We start from the raw sequence: 11,251 nt of genomic DNA on the forward strand, positions 1-11,251 counted from the left end.
AGAGAGAGAGAGAGGGAAGCTGCACACAGGGTGATCGTTGTAATGGAAATATTCCCAGTGAAGAATATGAACAAAGACCAAAAAAAAACCCCAATCATCTTTGTGAGGTTTTAGTCCTTCAAGAAAGTTGCAGGAAGGAGAAACTGTACAGAGTGTATCATGGTGAGCAGTCTGCAGAGAAGCTCAAATGACAGACAGAATGAAGAGTCCCTTTTATACATGTCAAGGAGGAAACAACAATAATTGACAAGCTCCTGTTGTAGGAGATAATCAGTTTAACACAATCAACCTAAACAGAGGAAGAGCAAATGTCCATGCAGAGTCATCCTTGTAGAAATCAAAGGTCATCCAAAATCCTCTTTTTAAATATCACACAGTTCGTAACATAATTATTTTTAACACATCTGCAAAATACATTTTTTCCCCATCACATCATCATCATCATCATCATCATAGGTGAAGTAGATGTGACCGTGTGAGAAACACAGAAACACATGGACATCGGTTTCTGATTCACCATGGAAACGACACCATCGTCTCCCACCTCCAGACGAGCAGGAAGCCGTCTGTCGCCAGAGGCCTTCATGTGCCGACCAGATCAAACTTTCCTGGAACAGCGAGTGCAGATATTCTGCTTCCTTCTATCAAGTGAAGAGGAGGAGGAGATATGCAGACATATCAACCATTTCATACATTTATATATTCCTGAGCAGGGACGTGAACATTTAGAATCCTACAGTTTTAGCCCACTCGTCACCTTCTTATGAATGCTGGAAAAACAAAATGCACACGCCATCAAATACTGTTTCCAAGAAAAGAGCAGGTTAAAGAACCAAACTCATTGTTAAGAATGATGGTATAGGGGGAGATGGGATAATATGCAGGAAGGATTTCTCCTTTGTATTCCTCGTGTTCCTGTTGTCCACACTTCTTTACCGTGGAGGTCGGAGGTCGGAGCAGGCCGTGCATGGATGAGGACGGCGGTGGTTTAGAGGACGACACAGTCCGACGGTGGAGGACGGGTTTCAGGGACATAGGGTGGTCGTAGTGCCAGATCACATCGCTGAAGGTTTGGGGGTCCTCATGTTATTTCAAAATAAAAGTCTAAAATTTCTAAATGCTAATTAATGGAATTTAAAAACATCCAATTAAAAACGTGATTAATCGTGATTAACTATTGAAATTTAGCAATTAATTGCAATTTAAAAAACATAATCTTTTGACAGTCCAAGTAACCACACATCATATTTTTATGTTTCAAGGGATGCACATTATGACCAAATAGTTTGAAAAATACTTTCTGACAGTTATATTTTTAATGGCCACACTGTGCATGACCCTGAGCAGCAGCAGCAGCAGCTCTGCAGTCCCTCTTCTTAATGCTGCAGAGGACTGATGTGCACTGAGACTGCTGACCTTTTAGCACAGGTACACTAATCACTTCCTGCTGTCACCTGCAGGAATAAAACAGAGAAACTACAACAAAGGAGGGAAAAGTGAAGCCGAGTCTTAAAGGCGTTAAAGGGCCAGTTCACTCTTTTTAATGGGGACGTTGATCCATCTTGTTTGCACTTTTAGCCGCTAATGAAACGACTGACCTTTTAGAGCTGAAGAGGCTGCTGCCTACAGAAAGAAGCGTTTAACATGTTGTTTGCTGTAATTAATGAATCAATAATCACATTTAATTATATGTCATGGTGGTTGCATAAAAACGATTGATAACCGTTTCCACTGTATGTCACTGTGCAGTGGGCGTCGGTGCTGCAGCAGATAAGATTTTAAGTTTTTGTGTAACGAGAGAGAGAGAGAGAGAGAGCGAGAGAGAGAGCGGGAGAGGGAGAGAGAGAGAGAGAGAGAGGGAGAGAGAGAGTCAGCATTACGCGTGATAACATGACGCCCTCTCTCTCTCTCTCTCTCTCCCTCTCTCTCTCTCAGTCTGCCGGTTGTTGTCGCTCTGTCCACACTGTGTCTCGCTCTCTGCAGACTGTTCATGCAGACACACACACACTCACACACACACACACACACACACGCACACACACACACACACGCACACACACATGCAGTATTTCTCGCGCAGGTTGGATGAATTGAACTTTCTTCCTCTGGATTGATACTCGCTGGTTTGTTTTTTGGACGTATAGCAGCAGAAATCCCTGGACTCCTGAATGTGAGTACATCGCTGTTCTTCTTTCACTCAGCTGTGTTTTTTTTTTCTCTTCAGTGTTCAGTAAGTGAAACTGTCACCTGCTATAGAAAGCTATGATTCAGCTGCGTTTGTCAGCGGGATGAGTGAGCTCAGGCGGTACATACACAACATGTATTTACATTCTAATTACAGAACATGTACTTATGTGTCTATACCGTTTGCAAAGAAAACACCACAGACTGAAGAAATGTGGAGGAACACAGCTGAAGAACGACACTGCTGAATGATTCTGGAGAAATATCCAAACCTTCAAATGATGCACAACACTGCAGACATCACAGGTGTATTCTGATGACAAAAGACCTGAGAATGATCTTATTAAAACGTTTTTTTTTTTGTATTAATACAGTAATAGAAGGTGACAAATCAGAAAAAAGGAATACATGAGTTATCCACAAAACCACATCTATCTGTATAAATCTCTCAGTCAACATGTATTTTCTGTAGTTCTTCATTGTGCTCGTTCCTGCATGAATCATGAGGTCAGCATGTCAGTGTGTTCACATCCTCTAACATTAAACACATCTCTGCAGTGTTTATGGTTTGGATTAAACACCTCACATTACATGAACTTCATGGTCTCACTGTGAGTATAAGAAGAGGGATTTTAAGAAATCTCCTCCCGCTCTCTGACTCTGAACTCTGTCTTTACATCACTCTGCACACAGCAGGCTGCGTTCTGCTCCCGTTCACTTGTTGTCAAATAAAGTGAAATTGCATTAGTGAACGGACAACGTTTCAGCACAGAGGGCACTTGTGCCTCTGCAGCAGCTGTGGGGGTTTGAGTGCAGATAATTAATAAATCATGAGGCTGGACAAATAAATCGTCTGCTTGTGACACTGAAATATCTCTGTGCGGTGTGCACGGACCACAACATTGTTCTGTCAGATGAGATGATGAGCAGGACCAGCCGTGTAGAACCCTTCAGAAGCTGACGGCATATTATATAATGAACAGACGTAGAGGTGTACAGTAAGGGTGAATCTCTTTGTTGAATCTTTAAAGTGACCGTCAGAGCTGCAGCGCGTTGACCGCCCACATGCCGTCCACATTTCAAAAGAGAGATTTCATAATTTATTAAAGAACGACATGATTCTCAGATCTGCACCTCTTCCTTTGAAGTTTGAGGACAGTTTTAGTTTTCAAAGCTCGCTCCAGCCAAGCTCAGAAGAGGAGACACTTTCTCTTTTACTTATGATTTCCTCCTTTGCAAACAGTTGTTTGATTCACTTGCTGCTAAATGTGACAGTTCTGTGTTTGTGTGTTTTTAATCTCAGAAATAGATATTTTTAAAACGAGCTTTCAACAGAAGAGAGGCTCCAGGTTGATCAAGGGTGAAGCGAGGACCGTCTCCATCAAACATTTGACTGTTTATGTAGATGAGCAAACACCTTAAAACAGCACAACACAATCCATATATTTATATTTTAAATGACGATTACCAACCTCTGGCTTAGTTATTTGATTAGTCATGAACATAACAATTCTCTGAAGCTAACCAAACAGTTGCACCTTAACCATTTGTTTAGTTTCATGTATTTGTAAGGACGTATAATGACGGACAGCTGCGTCATTAAGGTGATCATTTTAGATTCTATCGGTCATGTTGGACGTGTGTTAGTACGAATTTTCATTCATCTTGGTAACTTTGTGAAATGTACTATTCAAGTCTGTCTTCCACCTGCTAGCACTCCTATTTTGGGTGTTTGAAGCTGCAACCTTATAGGGTGAAACACCTAAATTGTAGCAGATCTTTATTTGTGTCAACAACTGTTTGCTAAACAAAGCGTCTACATCTGTTATACAAATCAGTGTCATGTCATCTGATGTACCCAAATAGAAAAGGAATTTGTGGGTTGCACCTTTTAACAGAATATACGCAGCACTGTGAACACTGTTACTTGGTCAGCGATTTGTAAGCATGCGCGTTTGGTGACGTTGCCTTGACCTCGGCCGATCAAATGGTGTTATAATCTACAGTCTGTTTCACGGTTTCTTCACTGGATTTAAACAGCAGAAACAACCCCCACCTAACAACAAGAAAAAACAACCTCATGTGGCAGAAAACAAGCAGGTTACGTGTTTATCTGAAAACCATACTCTGTACTTTCACTTTTAAAAAATGTTTAGTCCCTTCCCCTGCTGTTTGAGTCGACTCCGGATTTGAAAGACTCAGATGTGAGAATAATGTTTATAAAGGGCGCAAGTGTCTTTGAAGGATTATTTCCTGTTTCTAAATGTTGAATAAAACAAGCGCGGACATGAAACCACACAAGTTTAAGCATGACTCGTGTTTGTCATTGATTATCTCACCCTGTGGATGTCGACGTTCATGCTTTGAAGCTTCATGAGAGATATCGAGCAATCGTCAGAGTTAGACGTTAAGTTTTGGAGATGATCGCACACTCGCAGGGTAAATGTTACACGACCGAGTCCGTACGTAAGGCCGTCATGGAAAGGTCGAGCAGAGGAGCGTCCTCGGGGGAAGGGGAAGACAGTCTTGAGAGGTTTTGATAACCGGGAAGCATCGTGCTTCATTGAGCTGCGGGGAAATGTTTCAATGCTCTTTTTTTTTTTTTTAGTAAACAGTCGGCACAATGAATCCTCTGTCCCTCCCTTCAGAACTCCTGCTTTCAACAACTGTTGTAATATTAAAAATCACAAGAATCCCCTTTTCCTCTTCACTTCTCTTTTAACCCTCTCGGTAGATAGTTCCTTTTTTTTTTTAAACATCTATTTCTGTCTGTCGTGTGAACGCATCTTTAGTTTCTAACTTGTACCTTTGGCTGCAAAAAAAAAACACAATACAAACAAATTGTACACACACTGTCTATCAGATTTGTGTTCTCTATTTCTTTGCATATTGTGCAGTAATAGTCTCCCCATCCTCTCCTCTCCTCTTCCTCACCCCTCCACTCTGGGTATTGAACTATTCCTGACCTCGGAGGAAAGATAATCTGAGCTGTTTGAGCTCCGACCTTGAAGGCAGAAGGATGACTGTGGTTAGCTAAGAGCCCCTGCTGTACTTATCTACTGCTCCCTTTTTTTTACCACTCCCCAACTTAACACACACACACACACACACACACACACACACACACACACACACACACAGCCCTCCTCAACCTCTGACCCATATAGATCTCTCCTGTGTTAAGCGTCTCACAAAGGTCAGACCGTGCTGAGACCTGAAAAAGAATGTGTCCCCCCCCCCCCCCCCCAGTGGGTGGAGTTTTGGAGACGGACACATTTCTTACTTTTCACACACTTTGGAATCAGTCTCTCTACTTGATGCAGGAAGTGTGTGTGAGCAACCAAGCAAAGCATTTAAACAACTCATAGCGTGTTAATAATTACACGTTTTTTAAAGTGGTCTTTTGTTTGGGTAACGCCAGCTGGTCTACAACTTGATACCCCACCTACCATTTGATGGATTGCATCCAACTGAAGCGAAAAAAAAAAATAAAAAAATCCATGATGCTTTCAGGTTCAATCATATTGCACCACTTTTCCTCTCGCACCACCAGCAGGCCAAAGTTTTTCCGTTATCCTGGGAAATATCTCAAAATCTAATAGATGGTTTAGAAAAGATTGGATTATAGGGGAGGAAATTGAAGGATGGGGGGGAGATGAGAATGGAAGATCAGTGAGCAGAACCAATAAATGAGCAGAGAAAAGAGTGTAGGTTTTTAAAGGACAGGAGACGAGGAGAAGAGGAGAAGAGGAGAAGAGGAGGAGGAAGCCGGTAGCAGACAGGGCTTGAGATGAAAGCAGGATAATGGATGGATGGTAGCGGACAAGAGGATAAAAAAAAAAAAAGGAGCTTCAGAGGCGGGTGAAGGTGAAAGAGAGAGAAGTGATGGTGTAATTGCTCTCCAGAGCAGTTCTGATAAGCAGCACTTAAGAGCCTGTGTGGTTAAGTAATGACTGTGATTAAAGCCCAGAACAGCGACAGTGTTAAAGAAGGATGCTAACAGCTAGCCTGCTGGACCACCGACACCCACTGCACTGCATTATCTAATTATACTGTGTAGGACAACACAACACAACACAACACAACACAACACAACCACAACACAACACACATGGCACAACGCAACTTAACAACCACAACATACAACACGACGTAGCATTACAAACACAACCACAACACGACGCAGCATAACATAACACAACCGTGACACGACCACAACACAACAGAGCACTGTTGTGAGAAGATTCCTGGTATGGCGGGCGGATATATAGACATAAACATTTACCATCATGTAGAGCAGCCTTTCCCAAACTTAAGACTGCCGCGGCCCACTTTGAAATACAAAATCACTCCGGGGCCCGTTATAAAATAAAAGTTATGACTACAGCTCTCACTTTCAGTTAGGGTCAATTACTGGACATGACAACATGACATTATGGAAAGATAGACACAAAAGTTTAGTAAACATTATGTCCATGAATAGTCATGACAAGCCTTACTAATCACTTAAAGTGTTGACTCATGGTGAATCATCATTATTGTGATATTTATTTAGTTTTTATACTTGGTTGAGGGCTTTTCGCGGCCCACCTGCAGTACCAACACGGCCCACCAGGGGGCAGCAACCCACACTTTGGGAAACACTGATATAGAGCATATCCGCCCGCCATCCCTGGTGTTGATGAAATGTTAATGAAATAGAGGTCGATGTTTTACATTTCTTTAAAAATGGTCTGAGTAGAAAGAAGTGGTATGAAAAAGGGTTTGTATGTCTGCAGTCCTCGATCTTCCACTTCCTAGTATTTACTGTAGTGATAATATCGGACCACTGCCACCTGCTGGTGAGGAGATGAACAACACGCTGGAGCCAATTATTCTAGTTATTTTGCTGTTGTCTTTGCAGTGTGATAATGTGCACCTTCTTAGCCAAGACATCGACAACATGAGGGGAAGAAATCGTCTGCATTATGCGCATTTTCCACAGCGTACACAGACCCTGTGGACACACACACACACACACACACACACACACACACACACACACACACACACACACACACACACACACACACACAGGATGGAGAATAGATTGTTTTTTGTCCAGTGTGAAACGTCAGGCTGCAGGCTCACGGCTCGCCTAATTGGATAATTGTCCCAGAGACACTAAGCGGTGTCACGATTCTGGTCCCTTAATGAGAAGGATGAGTCATGAGCCGGAGAGGGTGACAGTGGTGTTTCAGTCACACACACACACACACACACACACACACACACACACACACACACACACACACACACACACACACACACACACACACACACACACACACACACACACACACACACACACACACACACACACACACCTCCAGAAAACAGTGCAATGGTAAGTGTAGCTTCACGTTTGATTGGAGGCAGAGCGGTGTTGTTGTTGTTGTTGTTGTTGTTGTTGTTGTTGTTGTGTGTTTCCTTCCTGGGCGACTCTGTGTTTGTTTTGACAGAGTCAAGCTCTCATTTGCATCAGAACAACACAAAGTGTGTGTTCCAGTTTATTTACAGTGCAGCAGAAATACCAATTTAATTTGGTGCTTTTTGGGGTTTCATGGCCTCGTTCCATTGCCATCTTGTCTTGATTAAGATCCAAAATGAATGCATTCATTCTTTTTTTTTATCACATTGATCACATGCTGTTTTGTCCCTTTAGGTGCACTGTAGCTAAGCCACAGCACAGAAGAGAGATCATGTGCAGCAGCGTCTCCCTGTAGGCTCAGTGATGGAAAAAGAACGACAGCTCTGCTCCTTTGAGTCGCTCATTTCTCCAAAGCCAGACGCCTCAGTTGACGAGTCAAAAGTAATACTCACCCCATCACATCAAACATTTCTCCCTTTGACCGTCCTCTTTAGCTGTCTTTATGTAGGCTTACTTTTATAGCCGTAATAAGTTCCTTTTATCTGTGGTTTACTTCATGTTGTAACCTCCACTCTACTAAAAGTTCCTTAATTGCGTTCAAAATAAAAGCATGTTTGTATCCAAACAGGAAGTAGAAAGTACCTGTAGTGTGAGACAGAACAAAAACAAAATAAAAGCATCACAAACTTATTTGAAATGCAAAATAATGGAATGTGATACAAAAGTGATTAACCGTGTTACATATTGAAATGAGGGAATTCATCTCAATTTTTAAAAAAGTATCGTTTGATGGACCTAATTTTTTTATAATGACTTTCCTCTCTGTTCTATTCGTCTTCTCCTTTTCTTTAAAAGGTCGTTAAAGATCGAACCTGTCTGACATCAGCGCGGTGACACTTTGTTGCCCCATCGTTTAATGATCTGAATCTTGATAAGAAATGAATTGGCTGCTTTTAATTCATCTCAGCGAAAGGCTGAAGAATTCATAGAAGTATTTAATTATCGTCATTATTATCATGTTCAGGTTCAAAACCAGAATGGATGGAGGTGAGCATCAAGCTGTGTGTGTCTCAGGGTGTCAGACAACTTCACAGAGTCACATCCTCGATGAAGAAAAACAAAAAAAAAATGTTTTTTTTAAAGTTTATTTTATGGGAAATTAAATGAAGTCCAGCGCAGGAATCTTAACACAAGTGAAGAAAAACTGTGTTTGTGTGTGTGTGTGTGTGTGTGTGTGTGTGTGTGTGTGTGTTACTGCTGAAAATCTGACACTGCGTCTAAATGCATCCACACACACACACACACACTCTCACACACACACACACACACACTCACACACACACACACACACACACACACGTCTCCAGTGTGGCGACAGCAGCACCTGTGGCCAGCATTAGAGCAGTTTCAGGTGGTCGATAACCATCTCACTCTGCCTTTGTTTGTCTTCTTTCTTTCTTTCCCATTAACCTCCATCACTCCATCCACTTAACTCTTCTCCTCGCTCTCATTTTCCATCCTCTTCATCCCTTCATCTCTGTTTTTCTCAAGACATCATCACCTCTAGTTTCTTTTGTTTGTAACCTTTGTTTTCCTCACAGTCGACCTCTTCTTTTTTTTTTCTCTTTCAATCTTTCCTCCTCTCTGTAGGATCTAAAATTACTGTCTGATTCTCTGAAGCCATTTGGATCTCCTCCTCTTCCCCCCTCCCACATTCTCTCTCTTTCCACTCCTCCTATCGCTTTCATTTTTATCTCCTTCCCCCTCTGTCGTTTACGCTCCTTGAATAAAAATGTTCTCTCTTTTCGCTTCCTGTTTTAATTCCCATCGTTCATCCTTTCTTTGCTCACAGGTTGAGTAATCATCTGTCAGTTTTTGTTGTTTTTCAGAGCATAGAGGCTTTTAAAAAGTGAACCTCTAGTCTTTGCAGACGAGGTCAGTAAGAAGGTGATGCGTGTTTCTTTTTCTTTGGACATAAACTGCTCGGTCCAGACTGTATGTAGGCTGTGCTGAGCCTGTGTGCACTGACGGAGCTGGCTTAGTGTCAAAGGACTTTTCTCTGTCAAATCACGACTTTGCTCTTTCAGATTTTCTCCCCGGCTGCTGATTTAAATTTCAAAAGCAAAAAGACGTGAAGCAGAAGTTGAGCTATATCTTGATGCCAAGAAGCCGTGAAGCCTCTAAGAGCAGTTAAGTTCATCTGCTGGTGAAGAGGGAAACTTCTCTTCTTTGCATGCGTTCAGAGTTTTGGATCAGACGGGGTTGAGGACAAAATGAGAATGAAGTGATAATAGTCTGTAAATGAAGCCACTGACGTGTAAACAAAGAGTTTTAATGAATCAGGCTACATGTTAATTATAGATTAGTTATAACCTCTTTGATTGAGATGACAGATGCAGGAGGACAAGTTTGAAGAGTCTCATCTGAACGACGTTAGAGACGGACTGTGTGATTATTTGAAGATGGACGGAGAGGAAAGATTTCTCTCTCTCTCTCTCTCTCTCTCCATCAGTCTCCTCTCTGCTCTGTCGGATATCGACGCTTTAGTAATGGAGTATTGGAGATGATTAGATGAAACTTTAATGATGCACGATGAAGAACGGTATTGCTGATGTGGAAAGAAGAAATAGGAAACATCAAATACAAATCAAGCTCAGTATGAATGTCGGTATGTCAGATGTATTGATCTGATGGACGGATGGCGGGAAAGATGTCTAGACTCATCATGTGCAAAGAACAGAAGTGTAATTGTTATCTTCACAGTTATTTTGGATTGTTTACAAAGAATACATCTGAAGACCTGATAAATGTTAGTCTGACTCTTAATGCTCCGCTGATCACAGCTAGCCGCTACATTTCTCCACTTTTATAGACGAGTACGTCTTGTATTGAACTGTTTTTTTGTCACATTAAGCTGTTGTGTTTAAACTAAAGCGCTCTTTTTCAAACACAACTTCCCAGATAAAATACAAACTGCCTCTTTGTAACGGGGTAAGCATGCATTGAGGAAACCAAGGGCGGCTTTTTATCATGCAGCGCCCACTGGAAACATGATGTCTTTGTCAGTGACTGCATTCATAACCACAGTTTTAATAATCCGTCCACTCCTGAGAAGACTTTTCTAAAAGGTGTTATAAAGTAAATACAAAAATGTGTCTCACTCCTTTTAGTTGTAATTCCTCCTTCATGGCAGCGTGTGCCCTCCACATGTGTCGTCTGTAACATAACGCATGTTGTGTGTGACAGCCTCATCACATCAGTTCTGACTTTTATTTCAAAGACGGCAGCTGACAGCTTTGCGAGTGCTCGTCAGTTAAACTGCTCTGAAATCGACCGACCGCCAACTGTTGCATTGACCAAGTAGACATTTGGGATTCTGTTTGTTTTCAGTGGCATTCAAAATATACTGAATCACTCTGAGAAGTATTTTGCTTTGCGGAGACTTTTGAAACTCTGAAAAGAACAGAGAGTTTCCCTCTCTGCTTCTGGATGCATATCTTTTCAAACATTTATTTGTATCTATCCTTTTTTTTATTCTGATGATAGTATCTTATTTCTTTGGGATAAACAATCTACCAATCTTACTCCTGATGCATTATTTATTCATGTCACGATTGGAAAACAACGAGTAGAGGTGGACCCAAGTGCAGAATGAAC

General features: G+C 41.7%; 1 protein-coding gene across 1 annotated transcript in view; it reads left to right on the forward strand.

Annotated features, from left to right (window-relative positions):
• Positions 1-1,971: 1,971 nt before the first annotated feature.
• gpr4 (G protein-coupled receptor 4) overlaps positions 1,972-11,251 on the forward strand; it is a 38,792-nt gene continuing 29,512 nt past the window's right edge. The window contains exon 1 of the mRNA XM_061047151.1: positions 1,972-2,170. The gene's annotated coding sequence lies outside the window, so the exon portion shown is untranslated. The remainder of the gene's footprint in view (positions 2,171-11,251) is intronic.

This window comes from Labrus mixtus, chromosome 9 (genome assembly GCF_963584025.1).
Source record: "Labrus mixtus chromosome 9, fLabMix1.1, whole genome shotgun sequence".
Lineage (NCBI taxonomy): Eukaryota > Metazoa > Chordata > Actinopteri > Labriformes > Labridae > Labrus > Labrus mixtus.